The sequence below is a fragment of the Stegostoma tigrinum genome, chromosome 5 (genome assembly GCF_030684315.1).
Source record: "Stegostoma tigrinum isolate sSteTig4 chromosome 5, sSteTig4.hap1, whole genome shotgun sequence".
NCBI lineage: Eukaryota > Metazoa > Chordata > Chondrichthyes > Orectolobiformes > Stegostomatidae > Stegostoma > Stegostoma tigrinum.
The window spans coordinates 62,334,939-62,351,828 of record NC_081358.1 but is presented as its reverse complement, the minus strand read 5'-3'; the positions used below and the strand labels follow the sequence as shown (position 1 = coordinate 62,351,828).

The 16,890-nt window shown below is 41.4% G+C and overlaps 1 protein-coding gene across 8 annotated transcripts in view; it reads left to right on the top strand.

Moving 5' to 3' along the window:
• Positions 1 to 16,890, top strand: part of zfpm2a (zinc finger protein, FOG family member 2a) — an 825,184-nt gene that overhangs the window by 714,360 nt on the left and 93,934 nt on the right. The window lies entirely within an intron of this gene.

Genomic DNA, 16,890 nt, shown 5'->3' with positions numbered 1-16,890 from the left:
AGGGACGGAAGATCTTGAGAGCTCTATTAAGGGATGATAGCAGACAAATTATGTTGCAACCATCTGCTGTTTTCAATACACAAAGAACTGAGGGAAAGCATGAAGCTGCTTTACAGGATTACTGCTGAATATTTATTAACATAGATCTGTGGACGAAGTAAACTGTAGTGTTTCGTGATTTTACACTTCCGGGAAGGAACTGAGAGAAAATTAGTGAGACGGCATTGTAGTATGTTCTCTGACCCATTCTCCAGATGAAATTGTGAAAACACTCTAGTCGTATCTATTAGATAACTTTTATCAAATTAACAATCTTGTGTTTGAATACCATTTCAGTAACTTTAATGTTACAGTGATATTTTGAAGATTGTTATTCTGGAATATTTTACTTTAAAATGATTAAGATGTGCCAAAATCTCTAACGCATGATTACCAGTGTTACACATGGCTTATTTTTGTTCATATTTTAAAAGGGCTTGTATTTAACAAAATCACTCCAGAAACCCTTATGGATAACAGTGACAAATATTAAATACTGCAAAAGAAAAACGGATGAGAGCCTGTTGTGGTATTCTTTGATCAATGGAGGTACTTCTGCACAAATCGACTTCCATTGTTTCACTTGCTTCAAAAAAATGTTTCGGAATATGTCCAGTGAAGCCTGCTTGAAGAGACCTGGTCAAGTTAATCAGCATGTAAAGTACAGAAGTTGACTCTTGCTATTTTTGTTGTACAGTTGGTATAGTGAAACAACAGATGATTGTCTTCATATTGTTTAAACTGTGATACAGGAAAAGGGGTTGAAATTACATAGTTGGGGTAAGAGTTAAGCTTTAGTCGTAGGGATATAATGAAAACTGGAAATGAAACTGTTTTGATAGTAAATGCATGCTTCAAATCATTTTAAACCACTACCTTCACAGATACTATGCAGGAATAAAATTGATATTATTAAGCAAGGATTTTTTAAAATCTCAGATATTGATTATAAAGCTCAATATTATGTTACATTTTCATGATTATCTGCAATTTTTGGAATATTAAAAGAGCTAGGAAAGAATTGGAATGCACTGAACTGGAATGTAAAATGTCTAATGATGTGCAGCTTTTAATATGTGCATATATTGCGTACTAATAATCACAAAGACATTTAAAAATGGTTACATTAAAATATGTTGCCCTTCAGTTTAGTAGAGAATGATTTTTCCAATCAGTTTGATGGGGAGAAATCTCTATCTGATCAAGTGCGAAAGTTATTTGATCATACTAGCCTTGAAACGTGACCCATGGCAAAGTGCTACATAATGGAGGATAGTTGAGAGGCATTAGTCCATAATAGCATGAGACTTAAATATGGAAAGATATCTTTCTATCATGTGCTGTGAGCATACAATGGAAACACCTGAATTGCTAACATGGCTGATTTTTTTGACCTAGCCACAAGAGGTCATGTGGTAAGCTGTGCCTGAGTGATAATGCATTACAATTCAGATTGAAGCCATATCATCCCTCTAAGAGGTTGCTGTAAAAACTAGCCCAGTAATTTTGTTCTGTTCAGACAGAATTTGTAACATATAGGCTTGCTTTGAAAAAAGAAAGGGGAACACTGACCTCCGAGTTGAATTCATCCAAATGTGTAATGATCCTGTTAAGATTCAAATAGGTGAGGAGAGCTATGGAGAGCTGAATTCCCAAAGGTGACAGTTCTGAAGTGATAGGCAGGAAATGTTAAATGAAAGGGACAATAAGTATGACACCACATTGAGACGGTTACAGAGTTGCAATGATAGGAGCTGAACCCTATTAAGAAGATCAATAGTAGTTGTTACAAACCCATCTGCATCACAGATTATTCAGAGAGATCTTATGTGAATATTGAAGTATCCTTAGATGAAGGCAATCTTTATTTTCATGAGAATGCTTTTCAGAAATCAAAATGGTGATATGAACTAACATTTATTGACAGCAAATGAAAGGAGAGCCACTATTAATGAATAATCACTATTTTGAAAAAAAAATCTTATTTGGCTATTAAACAGAAGTATCCACAAAAGCATTAATTTACCATTCATAATGCATAGCATAACAAGAAAATAGAAAGTTTCTGAACAGTTCTGACTCACAACCCAATCGTTATATTCTGTAGCATATGTTCAATTTTACAAAGATATACCTGAATTTCCCTTCCGGAGTTGAATGCTTGATCACGAAAATTTGTGATTCCACAAACCTGACACAGGAGAAACTACCTCAGGTGGTTTGATTTCTCTTGCAGGGAGGGGAGGGTGGTAAAGAAATTGGATGCTCACTCCCATTAAATAGTGTTGAGGCATATCAAGTTCCCAAATCCATGTGAGATGTGGTGCTTGGTGAGCCAACTAACATCAACGCCCACAATTTGAACTACAAATCTACTCCAAAACCGTAGACAACTATCTCTAGGCTGACAGCTGCTATGCCAATTTACCCACTATCCACTATGAACAGACCTTAAGAACCATGTTGAGATGAAACTCTAAGCGTCCTGTTGAGTTCACAATATTCATCTTGTAGCACCATATCTCCACCTGAAGATGCCCCTTGACTTCCATAAAAGAGTACTCTACTTCACCAAAGAACTCTGATTAAATTAGACTTAGCTCCTGAAAATTGTAAAGCACAGAAGTTATGCTGCCAGCATCTCTCATTGGATGCATTTGAAGACATTAGCACTTGTACACATTCAGTTTTCCTCATGAACCATGGATTTATAAAATAGAATCTACCTTCAATCCCCTAGCAAAAGTTAATTCTGGGTTTGGGGACATGATGTTCAGAATCAAAGCTCTAGCATCATTTTAATTAAGCTGCACTTCCTCTTCGTTATTACTAAAATCCGCACTACTGCTTTTATTGTTATCTGGGCAGTATTCTATTGCGGTCAGAACAAACAATTAAATGTAATCATTATGAAGAATGTTTATGATTTTAGCTCATTGTGTCTGCTTTGAAAAGGAAAACCTGAACCTGTTGTCATACTGCTTTGGGTAAAGACACTGGAGGTGTAAACATATAGAATTGGACCCCATCTATAAACCCATACAGATCAAACCTGGAAATGACATTACTCACCGTATCAGGCCAGGCAGTATAAATTCCAAGCGGAGTAGAATAACATTGCTTCATTGGAGGTTCCACTGATGATGTCACCTAGCATGGTTACAAAACATCTGAACAAAACCAAGAGAGGTGCAAAGAGGGTAAATAATTGGGTGTGTTGACCCTGGCATGCTTTTCTCACGACCATACCAAATGAGTTCTAGGCAAGAAGGTCCATGGGAAACCTAGACCACCAACTGTAGCATGGGTTGTCGCCAAGCTGGCTTGCAAGTCAATAACCTAGGCTACCAAAAATTGTGGTAAAATAATAATTATGTCGGACCTAAACGCACCAACTTCCCAAATACATGCCTCAGAGTTAAAAAGCTGGCTAGTTCCCTGTTTGGGAAAGCAGAGTGACCAAGTGCCATTTCACAGGGGATGTCCAATTGTCCCAGTCTGGTGCAATTAAAGACTCGTGTGAAGTCGCTGCAAGCCACCTCCCTGCGACTTTGCATTTAAGTCCTGAAGCCCTGTTCCCTTGATCCCTCTTCCGCCCCCTATTCAGCAACATGAAGACACAAAACACTACCTTCTTACTAATGGATCCCAAGATATTTCCTCCTCAATCATTGGCGTTTAGAACACAAAAAAAACACCAGCCTCTGACTGGCCAGCAACTTCTGTTGACCAGGAACATCAGTGTCTCGGCCTGCAAAAGGCTGAGGAATTGGCCATTGCCCACCTAACTCTTCAGTGGGATCGAGTGAGTTCCCTCAGCTTTGTGTGGTAAGTTAGTTACAATCTAAATAAAAATCAGAACATCATACCCAAAGACTTTATGATGTGAATATTTTGCTTTCCTCCATGCCTGTTCCATGAAAGTAATGGATGTGTCACATTAGGTTCAAGCCATATTAACAGCCTGAGAAACGTCACTTGTTAATGAGGGCATTTCTCTGATAGTTGTTTCAAGGCAAGCCACAATATTAACAACTTGTTAATGATACACCTTTCATATCAATTCATTTTAAGTCATATAACAGTTGTGCAGTTGATTTTATGATTCCTGCATGTAGCGTGGCTTGCTGGACTGTACTTTACTGATCAGTGGGTCTGCAGGTACAGGTACGATTCCTGCAGAAGCACTTAAGTGCCTCTGATATAGAAACATAGATAATAGGAGTAGGAGAAGTCATTACGCTGTTCATACCTGCTCCACCTTCAATATGATCATGGATGATCATTCATCTCAGTACCCTTTCCTTTCTTCCTCCCCATGCCCTTTTTAATCCCTTTAATCCTATGAACGATATTTAACTGCTTCTTGAAAACATTCAATGTTTTGGTCTCATTTGATTTCTGTGGCAGAAAATTGCACAGGCTCATCATCCTCTGGGTGAAGAAGTTAGCTCGTTTCAATCCTAAATCACCACCTCTGTATATTTAAACGGTGACTTTGAGATTCTGGGCTCCCTGCTCATCTGGAATATCTATTCTGTCCAGTTCTGTTAGAACCTTCTAGATTTATGTAAAATCCCCATCTCCCCCAGTTTATTCCTGTAAATTCCAGTGAATGTAATCCCTTTCAACCCAGTCTCAGTACATATGTCAGTCTTGCTTTCCCAGGAATCAGTCTGGTGAACCTTGGTCGCACTTCCTCCATAACTAGAACATCCTTCCAAGTGTGCTGTCAGTAAGATCCTGTACAATCACAGAAAAACTTCGCTGCTCCTATACGCTAATTCTCTGACTACCTGTCCCATTTTGCCTTCTTTACTGCCTGCTACACCTGCTTGCTGAGTACAGGCAAATGCCACACCTCCAATCCCACTGTTTGTCACAAATACAGAACAAATTTAAACAGTGCTTGAGATTGTTGCCTGCGTGGACCTCATTGCCATTCACTGAAAAAGCTACTGTGTACTTTACAGATGGTTGCTTTCACTGCTGCATGTCCCAGAGTTCCAAAATAGTCTGTGTTGCTGAGGTGTCACTATCTGACTAAATCTCTGCCACCATATCTATGAAAATCTGTTATGAAGTTATCTCCAAATTCATTCACTGTGAATCCTTCTCTCACAAAGTGATCTGGGGTCCTGGGATGCCTTTCCCCTTTATTCAATGGATATTTAATTCTGCGCAGCATCCATTCAGTATACAAAGAGTAATATGCAAAGTGACTTAAAGAAAATTAATTTCTTAAAGCAACAGAGATTTTCTGCTAGATGAGGAAAATAAAAGTGAAAATAGTCATCATGCTTGGAAGCAGGAGTGGAGAGAAAAAAGCAAGTTAATGTTTCAAGTTAATAACTTTCTATTAGAACTGGTACTAATTAAAAATGCAAGAATGTAAAATGGGCAGGAGGCTGGGAAAGGTTAAATAACAAAATAAAAGCAAAATAGTGCAGATGCTGGAGATCTGAAATAGAAATAGAAATGGAAATAGAAACAACTGGAGAAAGTTAGCAGGCTTAGAAGTATCTGTGAAGAGAGAAACAACATTAAGGTTTCAGGTCCAAAATGACTCTTCTTCAGAACACTTAAATTTAAATTTCAGAATTAATCTATTCCATTCAGGTTTGTTTTAAATAACAAAACTTTATATAGCAAAGGTAACAGAATCATCATGAGAATTCTAAAGAAATAGAAGGACATACAACAGAGGTGTGGAAAGCAAAAGAAAAGAGAAAAATCATCAGTGATAAAACCAACCAAAGGAGAAGGAAATCCAAATGGGATTGAATCGGAAATTGTTGAACTCAATCTTAAATTCAGAAGGACGAAAGTGTCTAATCAAAAGCCATTGCTAGGCTTTGGGTATGACGAGCCTGGAGCTATTTTGACTCTGCATCTCATTTGAATAGACCTGGCAAGCTGCCCGCAGCAACTAGAATCAGGCCAGTGCAACACCAGGCAACTTACTGTCTACTCAGGTCCAGAAGCAAGATTTGCTATTGTGAAAGTAAGGGACCTGAGACTGAAAAGAACCACATAGTAGCATATAAAAGTGAATTATCAATTTCTACTGTTGGAAGTTGACAACACATGCTCTGCAGAACCAATCCATAACATCTTGGCTTTAGTGTTTTATTGTGATATATTTGAAAGGGCTGCATATCCCTTTTATAAATTGACAAATAAACAGGTGAATGTGTCCCCATGGTATTGTATCTTACCAAGTTGAATAAGATAATCATTAGCAATTAAGAGCTCTTTTTCATTAGTGTAAATTCTCCTTGTTCATTAAAACATGTGAATTTCCCTTAGTTAACCGTGGTAGTCCTTTTCAATGATCTGCTTGTCACTTTCAAGTCAATTTCATGAATTCCAAATGAACCACACCATGAACTGTGTACACCAGATTTAGATGTAGGATTCTCCATTACTGGAGTAATATGCAAATATCTTTTTAAAGGAGCTTCCACACAGCAATTCATAGATCACTAGAAGCTAGAAAACCCAGACACACAGATTTAAGTACCAACGTTGAGGGCTTGCTTTGTGAATGCTTTTACTACAAGCATATGTGGGCTAGGAAAGATCTAATTCCAACAGATTATCAAAATCATACTTTTAAAGCAAGCTCTACCCTCAATTTTCACTTAACCATGTAAACACAGGCCTGCAAAAGCCAGTTTCTTAACGGTAAATTAAGAGGGCCAAAAGGGGTCACAAAATATCTTTAGAAAACAGGATTAAAGAAAATCCCAAAGCCTTTTATTCATACATAAGGAGCAAGCGGGTAACTAGAGAAAGGGTTGGCCCACTCAAGGACAAAGGAGGGAAGTTATGCGAGGAGTCAGAGAAAATGAGTGAGATTCTTAATGAGCACTTTGAATCGGTATTCACTGAGGAGAGGCACGTGACGTATATTCAGGTTAGGACATAAATGTTTGATTACTCTAGGTCAAGTCAGCATAAGGGTGGGGTGGGGGGATATAGAACATAGAACATAGAACAGTACAGCACAGAACAGGCCCTTCAGCCCACAATGTTGTGCCGACCATTGATCCTCATGGATGCACCCTCAAATTTCTGTGACCATATGCATGTCCAGCAGTCTCTTAAATGACCCCAATGACCTTGCTTCCACAACTGCTGCTGGCAACGCATTCCATGCTCTCACAACTCTCACAACCCATATATGGGTATTCTAAAAAGCATTAGGGTGGACAAGTCTTCAGGTCCGGATGGGACCTATCTCTGGTTATTGAGGGAAGCAAGAGAGGAAATAGCTGGTGCCTTAACAGATATCTTTGCAGCATCCTTGAACACACTGAGGTCTTGGAGGACTGGAGAATTGCTAAAGTAGTCCCCTTGTTTAAGAAGGGTAGCAAGGATAATCCAGGAAATTATAGACTGGTGAACCTGATGTCAGTGGTGGGGAAGCTGCTGGAGAAGATACTGAGGGATAGGATCAATTTACATTTGGAAGAAAATGGGCTAATTAGTGATAGCCAGTAAGGTTTTGTGCAGGGAAGGTCATGTCTAACCAACTTGATAGAATTCTTTGAGGAAGTGGCAAAGTTAATAGATGAGGGAAGGGCTGTGGATGTCATGTACATGGACTTCAGTAAGGCATTTGATAAGGTTCCCCATGGTAGGCTGATGGAGCAAATGACGTCGCATAGGGTCCAGGGTGTACTAGCCAGATGGATAGAGAACTGGCTGGGCAACAGGAGAGAGTGTAATGGAACAGAGTTTCTCAAAATGGAGAACTGTGATCAGTGGTGGTCCACGGGGATCTATGTTGGCACCACTGTTGTTTGTGATATACATAAATGATTTGGAGGAAGGTATAGATAATCGGATTAGCAAGTTTGCAGATAACACTAAGATGGGGAAGTAGCAGATAGTGAAGGGGACCATTGGAGAAAGCAGCAGAACATAGATAGATTGGAGAGTTGGGCGGAGAAATGGCAGATGGACTTCAATCTAGGCAAATGCGAGGTGATGCATTTTGGAAGATTCAATTCAAGAGTGAACTATACAGTACATGGAAAAGCCCTGGGGAAAATTGATGCACAGAGAGATCAGGTTGTTCAGGTCCATTGTACCCTGAAGGTGGCAATGCAGGTCAATAGAGTAGTCAAGAAGGCATATGGCATGCTTTCCTTCATCAGACGGGGTATTGAGTACAAGAGTTGACAGGCCATGTCACAGTTGTATAGGACTTTGGTTCGACCACATTTGGAATACTGCGTACAGTTCTGGTCACCACATTACCATAAGGATGTGGATGCTTTAGAGAGGGTGCAGAGGAGGTTCGCCAGGATGTTGTCTGGTATGGAGGGCACTAGCCATGAAGAGAGGGTGAGTAGATTAGGCTTATTTACATTAGAAAGACGGAGGTTGAAGGGGGACCTAATTGAGGTCTACAAAATCGGGAGAGGTAAAGACAGGGTGGATAGCAAGAAGTTTTTTCCCCAGAGTGGGGTACTCCATTACTAAGGGTCACAATTTCAAGGTGAGAGGGGGAAAAGTTTGAGAGATATACGTGGAAGGTTCTTTACGCAGAGAGTGGTGGGTGCCTGGAACGCGTGGCCAGCAGAGGTGATAGAGGCCAGCACGATAGTGTCATTAAACATGTATCTAGACAGATACATGAATGGGCAGGGAGCAGAGGGATACAGATCCTTGGAAAATAGGTGACGGATTTAGATACAGTATTTGGATCAGCGCAGACTTGGAGGGCTGAAGGGCCTGTTTCTGTGCTGTAATTTTATTTGTTCTTTGTTCTAATATTTAGCTTAAAACACCATTGTTTGATGAAGCATTGATATGTTTAGTTGTATTGTATTTGTTGTTATTTTGGGTTCAATTTTGGCATTATCTTTTATGCTTCATATTTTTCAGCAGTATCAATGTTGTTTTGCAACTAAACATGCAATAATCCAAGTATTGTGAATGGAAGTCCTTTGGAGGTTGCTGTAACACTCCACAATTTAGATGAGAAGGAAGTGTTTATCGGAATAGGAATGTTTGCTACCCAGTCATGTAGTAACAAGATCAATTTCCCATCCAGGAACCAAGAAGGGGAAATCATAGACTCTACTTCATGCACTGCAACTGGGGGCTCTTCACTCAGTTGTAATATGATATAAAGCCCAGTGAATATTTATAATCCACTCTGAAGCTGGTCAAACCTTCAGCTTGCCTTCTCAGTAAGTTTGAATTAAGTCCAAATATACACTGAATATTTTATGCCAGTTATTCAATTAGCTTTTCTCCACAAATACCGCTATGCAAAAATTATGCTGTAATGCCTGATTGGTGTCACTTCATGTAATAATGGACAGCTAGCCTAGGTATAATCTTGTCTATTGCAGAAATTAATCAAAAGTTTTAAACTATATAATTCGCATTTCTGTAGAAAAATCATATTTTAATATTTAAATCTGGAGTCATTAATATTGTGATGGTAGAACTGAGTTGTCTTCAAATTTTTGATGTCGGGCTTTGAGTTAAAGACTTGATTGGTTTCATCAACTGAAAGTGTTTGTTGGAAGATTATAGACAATGAACCATTAATTTCTCCATTGTATGAACTGACTGGCAAGAAATGTAATCACGGAAAATTAATCCCATCAGTAAGACCTGGAACAAAAGATTCAGTGATATGCCTTTTGTCCTAAAAGAAGAAAAAATGGTTGTTATCACATCAAGTAAGAGAAATCTGTTTTGTTCATTTTCACATGAATGAATCCATAATTTCAACATTAGCTCGGCAGTCTCAATCCTAAAATAAAACAAAGAACTGTGGTTGCGGGAGATCTGAGACACCTAAAAAACAGGAATTGCTGGAAAATCTCAACAGGCCTGTTAGCATCTGTGGGGAGAAAACAGAGTTAACTTTGTGAGATGAATGATCCTTCAGAACTCAGTCTAAAGCTGGCGGATCTGTGATATGCGAGTTTAGCAAGGCTGATACAGTGGCACAGTGGCTAGCACTGCTATCTCACAGTGCCAGGCACTCATGTTCAATTGTAATCCCAGGTGACTGTCTGTGTGCTGTTTGCACAATCTCCCTGTGTCTGTGTGGGGTCCTGCTGGGTGCTCCAGTTTCCATCCACAGTCCAAAGATATGCAGGTTAGAGTGGATTAGATATGTTAAATTGTCCCGTAGTGTCCAGGGATTGCAGCATTGGTAAATTAGCCGTAGTAGATGAGATTAAAATGGTCTTCAGAGAGTCAGAGCAGACTGAATGGGCTGAATGGCCTTTATCTATCCTGTAGGGAATTCTGTGATTCTAATACAAGTGCATATGGCGACACTATTGAGCAGTTATCTATGTGTATTGTTTTTCATTTTCACCCCACCCCATGCAAAAACCCATCACCGACACTACCTAGACACTAGAGAGGAGCTCAGACAGGATTGCCTGAATTTCCTGTTTGGGCCATTGAAAAGCAACAGCACAACCCTGGCTGCCACCTGCCTGCTACTCAACTGGGCTAATGATAGGGTCAGGAATATCAGAGGAATGTGATGGCTGTGTGCGTTACGAAGGTTGGTTCACGATGAGAATTACAATCATGAAAAGTTAACTCAAAAGGGCATAATGTTCACAGAAGAACACTCAACCCATTCTAAATCATTCACCGTAACAAAGCGTGCAGCTGAATGAACACAGCAGGCCAAGCAGCATCTCAGGAGCACAAAAGCTGACGTTTCGGGCCTAGACCCTTCATCGGAGAGGGGGATGGGGAGAGGGAACTGGTATAAGTAGGGAGAGAGGGGGAGGCGGACCGAAGATGGAGAGAAAACAAGATAGATAGAGAGGAGAGTGTAGGTGAGGAGATAGGGAGGGGATAGGTAAGCCCAGGGAAGATGGACAGGTCAAGGAGGCAGGATGAGGTGGTAGGTAGGAAATGGAGGTGTGGCTTGAGGTTGGAGGAAGGGATGGATGAGAGGAAGAAGAGGTCGGGGAAGCAGAGACAGGCTAGGCTGGTTTTGGGATGCAATGGTGGAAGGGGAGATTTTGAAGCTTGTGAAGTCCACGTTGATACCATTGGGCTGCAGGGTTCCCAAGCGGAATATGAGTTGCTGTTCGTGCAACCTTCGGGTGGCTTCATTGTGGTACTGCAGGAGGCCCAGGATGGACATGTCATCTGAGGAATGGGAGGGGGAGTTGAAAATGGTTCGCGACTGGGAGGTGCAGTTGTTTGTTGCGAACCGAGCGGAGGTGTTCTGCAAAGTGGTTCCCAAGCCTCCGCTTGGTTTCCCCAATGTAGAGGTAGCCACATCAGGTGCACTGGATACAATATACCACATTGGCAGATGTGCAGGTGAACATCTGCTTGATATGGAATCCGATCCCACCACCCAAGCCATTTTTCCATCCCCACCCTTGTTTGCCTTCCGGAGAGACCACTCTTTCCGCGACTCCCTAGTCCGCTCCTCACTCCCCTCCAACCCCACCACACCCGGCACCTTCCCTTGCAACCGCAGGAAGTGCTACACATGCCCCCACACCTCCTCCCTCACCCCCGTCCCAGGCCCCAAGATGACGTTCCATATCAAGCAGATGTTCACCTGCGCATCTGCCAATGTGGTATATTGTATCCATTGCACCCGGTGTGGCTACCTCTACATTGGGGAAACCAAGCGGAGGCTTGGGAACCACTTTGCAGAACACCTCGGCTCGGTTCGCAACAAACAACTGCACCTTCCAGAAATTCGCGAACCATTTTCAACTCCCCCTCCCATTCCTCAGATGACATGTCCATCATGGGCCTTCTGCAGTGCCACAATGATGCCACCCAAAGGTTGCAGGAACAGCAACTCATGTTCCGCTTGGGAACCCTGCAGCCCAATGCTATCAAATGTGGACTTCACAAGCTTCAAAATCTCCCCTTCCGCCACTGCATCCCAAAACCAGCCCAGTTCTTCCCCTCCTCCCACTGCATCCCAAAACCAGCCCAGCTCTTCCCCCCGCCCCGCCACCGACTGCATCCCAAAACCAGCCTAGTCTGTCTCTGCCTCCCTAACCTCTTCTTCCTCTCACCCATCCCTTCCTCCCACCTCAAGCCGCACCTCCATTTCCTACCTATCACCTCATCCCGCCTCCTTGACCTGTCCATCTTCCCTGGACTGACCAATCCCCTCCCTACCTCTTCACCTAAACTCTCCTTTATACCTATCTTCTTCTCTCAATCTTCGGTCCGCCTCCCCCCTCTCCCTATTTATTCCAGTTCCCTCTCCCCATCCCCCTCCCTGATGAAGGGTCTAGGCCCGAAACGTCAGTTTTTGTGCTCCTGAGATGTTGCTTGGCCTGCTGTGTTCATCCAGCTCCACACTTTGTTATGCTGGATTCTCCAGCATCTGCAGTTCACATTATCACTAAATCATTCATTGAATCACTTTACACTTTGTTCAGAACCTTGACCAGCTATTTTTCTCCCTGTTCTAAATTAATAGATCTTTCTTAATCTCTTGCCAAACAAGGCATCTGTCATGTTGCATCTCAACTGTTATAAAAAATGTTAGTCTTTATTGCAACATTTTTTTTGTCTTAATTTTTGTATTACTTCTACATGAATGCCAACTCCATTCATCCTAGGCAGCAGAGAAGGAATGATTCATGCTGTCCATGCCTGTCACTGCTTGACCAGATGTATGCTCCAATCACAGTGAACTAAGTTGTCATATTGCAGCCTGGTTGACAACTAAGGGAATTGACCTGTACTCTGTCCCTCAATCTACTGACCTAGAGAAGCACTCCTCTATTCTTGTCCATGATACTATAGAATCCTCAACAAAAAGGGACAATTTTAGCATTTTATCTGCAAGACGGTATTAATCTCTTTTTAATGCCTCCTCTCCAGTGGAACTCATATTTTAACAGTTTCTCATATTGGACTATCACTCAAAAATTTATTAAATGCATTTATTATCAAGGCAGACATCAAAATAATCATCTGATGCAATCACAACATAGTCATTAGAAACAACTTTTCATTTTACATTTTAAAAAATGCACTGAATTAAATGCACCTTTATCATATGCAGTTACAGCTATAGGTGTTTGTGCAATAATTTCTGCATGTTATAAATGTGTGTGTTATTTTTGTTTTATCAGTGTGTTTTTGGATCGGGTGAAGTATATACAAAAGCATTCCAGTACTCTACAGTGTGCTCGTTCCTGCACTGAATATTCATATTACAATGCATATACTGTTGGCTAAAAGGCTTTTAATTACAACAACAAGACAAAAAAAATCTCCTTGGATTCTTTCCAGACTTGCTAAATGATAAAATAAGCTTGCACTCTCATTCTTAATCTCCGTAAGGCACCTTGGAGCCTCATCTCAGAAATACATGCAACTGAATGTGAAAATGCCATTTAGAGATGCAGGTGTGACATTTGATAAGAAACTTCTGGATTAAATATGTTCTGCTAATGAGGAACCCAGCTACCCCCACCAGGGCTAACTATTGGTTGAGTTGTGCACAGGCTGATAACATTCCACATGTGAACATTCAAATTCATTATTAAAAAACAGCCCAAGCCTATATCAGTAAGGTCTGGATCGGTTAGCAAGTCTGGGATGCTGTTTCTCATTAACAGAAGACATCAGATCTCCCAGAATGCAGCAAATCTTTTTCTAGCCAGCTTTATATACATATTAATGGTGCAATCCTAATTCTAACGAGCCATAAAAATGTAACTTTTTCTTCCCCTGTACATTGCAGTCTATAAAATCCAGCTTCAGCTTATTATCCCTTTATGGGCCATTTGCTTAACTAAATCAGTATTCGATCCATTAAAAGCAGATTCACGCCCAAGTCTGATCTAAACCATCAGATATTGATTACTTTTGATTACTATGGGTACTTTATTTGGCCTCAGCACCGTGCAATTTGGGTTCTATTTGGTATGATCATGCACAGACTGTTAAGATGGGTCTGATCTGTCAAATAGTATGGGTGTTTTTAGCCCTCAATCCCAGAATGCAATTTTTGAAAGAGGAATGGCGTGGCTAAAAATAGCTACAGATATAAATTAATTTTCAGTCCAGAGATTTGATTCAATTTATTATTGTTCCATGTACTCAGTATACTGAAAAATTTTGTTCTGCCTGCAGTACAGGCAGATTACACTACACAAAGTGCAGAGGGGTAATAGGACAGAGAGAGGAATACACTGTTACACCTGCAGAGAAGGTTCACAGAGTGAGATCAACATTGAATTTAAGATCTGAGAGTTCCATTTCAGAAGTATAATAACAGTGGGGTAGAAGCCATTCTTGAACCTATTGCTTCATGTATTTAAGCTTTGGTATCCTCTGCCTGATGGGTATAGTTGGAAGAGATTATAACTGGAGTGGAGGAATCTTTGATTTTGTTTTTTCTGAGGCAGTGTGAAGTATAGACGGAGTCAATCGATGAAAGGTTGGCTTATGTGATGGACTGGACTGGGTTTACAACTGTTTGTAGTTTCTTATGATCTTGTTTAGAACAGTTGCCAAACCAAGCCATGATGCTTCTGAATAGTATGCTTTCTATGATGCCATATTTCCTTAGCCTCCTGAGGAAGTAGAGACATTGTTATGCTTTCTTGACAGTCGCATAAACATGGATGGACCAGGGCAGATTGTTGGTGATCATCAATCTTTGAGAAACTTGATGCTCCACCTCAGCTCCATTGATGTACATAGGGGTGTGCCGTCCACCTTGATTCCTGAAGTCAATCACCAATTCTTTCATTTTGCTGATTGTTGAGAGAGAGATTGTTATCTTTACACTATGCAATCAAAGTACTCTATCTCTTTCCTGTATTGTGTCTCATCATGTTTGAGATCCGGCCTACACCAGTGGTGTCATCAATGAACTTGTAGATGGAGTCAGGATAAAATTTGGCCACACAGCCACGAGTGTATAGGGATTGTAATAAGGGGCTGCATATGCAGCCGTGCAGGGCACCAGTATTGAGTTTTGTCATGAAGTAAGTTCTGTAGCTTTTCTCACTGGTTGTGGCCTGTGGATCAGGAAATTGAGGATCCAGTTACAGAGGGTGGAGCAGAAACCTAGGTCTCGAAGTTCGGAGATTAATTTTGTTGGAATTATAGTGTTGAAGGTGGAGCTGTAGTCAATAAGTAGAACCCTGATATAGGTATTCGTGTTATCCAGATGACCCAGGGATAAGTGTAGGGCCAGGGAGATGATGTCTGCTGTCGACCTGTTACCACAGTAGGCAAATTGCAATGAATCAAGGAATCCTGGGAGACTTGAATTGACATGAGTCATGACTAAACTTTCAAAGCACTTCATAACTGTGGATATCAGAGCCACCAGGTGGTAGTCATTGAGGTACACTGCCTGAGTTTTCTTTGGTACCAGGATGATGAAGGTGGTCTTGTTGAAGCAGATGGAGACTTCAGATCATAGTAAGGAGAAGTTAAGGATGTCAGTGAATACTCCCGCCAGCGAGTATGTGCAGGATCTGAGTACATGGCCAGGGATGACTCCTGGGCCAGTCACTACCCATGGGTTCACTTTCATAAAGGTTGATCTGATCTTTTCTTGGCGACTGAGGGAACAGGTGCATCCGAAACTGTCGGGGCAGGTGACACCATTTCACTGACATTATGTTCAAAATGAGCATAAAATACATTGACTGCCTCAGGATTGGAATGTATTTTTGTCTGCTATCCTGTTCTGCATCACTTTGTGGCCCGTAATGTTGTGTGGGTCTTGCAAAAAATGTCAGTTTAGTTTGGGTCTGTAGCTTAGTCTGTAATTACCTCTTGGCATTTCTAATGGCCTTACTAAGATTGTATCTGGATTTCCTGCAAAGGTTAGTGTCTTCTGACTTGAGCGCCACAGACCTTGATTTCAGTAGGCAATGGATCTCCAAGTTTATCCAAGGTTTCCAGTTGGAGAACATTCAGATTGACTCCTTTTGAGGCTTAATCTTCTATGCACTTAAAAATGAAGTCTGTAATAGTAGCGGCATACTCACTTGGGTTGGCTGCTAAGTTCATGTATATGGACCAGTTCACTGATTCCAAGCAGTCCGGTAGAAGTTCTTCCACTGCCTCAGATCAGTACTGTACTAACATGTACCGGATCATCATATTTCAATTTCTGTTTGTAAGCCAGGACGAGGAACGTAGTGTTATAAAGTAATTTCCCAAAGCGCAGACAGGGTATGGAGCAGTCAGCATCTTTGGCTTTCGGTGACAAGGTGGCTCTGTGGTTAGCACTGCTGCCTTACAGCTCTAGGGACCTGGGTTTCATTCCACCCTCGGGCAACTGTCTGTGTGGAGTTTGCATGTTCTCCCTGTGTCTGCGTGGGTTTCCTTCAGGTGCTCCGGTTTCCTCCCACAGTCCAAAGATGTGCAGGTTAGATTGATTAGCCATGCTAAATTGCCTGTAGTGTTCAGGAATGTGTAGCTTAGGTGGGTTATAGGGGAATGGGTCTGGGTGGGATGCTCTAAGGGTCAGTGTGGACTTGTTGGGCCAAAGGGCCTGTTTCCATACTGTAGGGATTCTATGGATCTATGGTTTTGTAGCAATGTTAAAGGATGTTCAACCCTCAGATGGGGCAGGAAATACCTTGATGGTATTTTTGAAGCACACCCTTGAGGGTGGCCTGGTTGAACTCATTGGCTATGATGAACAGGGCCTCAAGATATTCCGCCGAGGTGGGGGGGGGGAAGAGAGAGAGAGAGACCCTGGGATGTTACACCGATTAAATGCAAAGGAAAATTGAAGCAACAGCACTTCAAAGGGGAGAAGGGAAGAGGCAAGTCAAAAGAGACTGGACTGTGATTTCATACTGTTGCAAAGGTAACGAGGGGTTG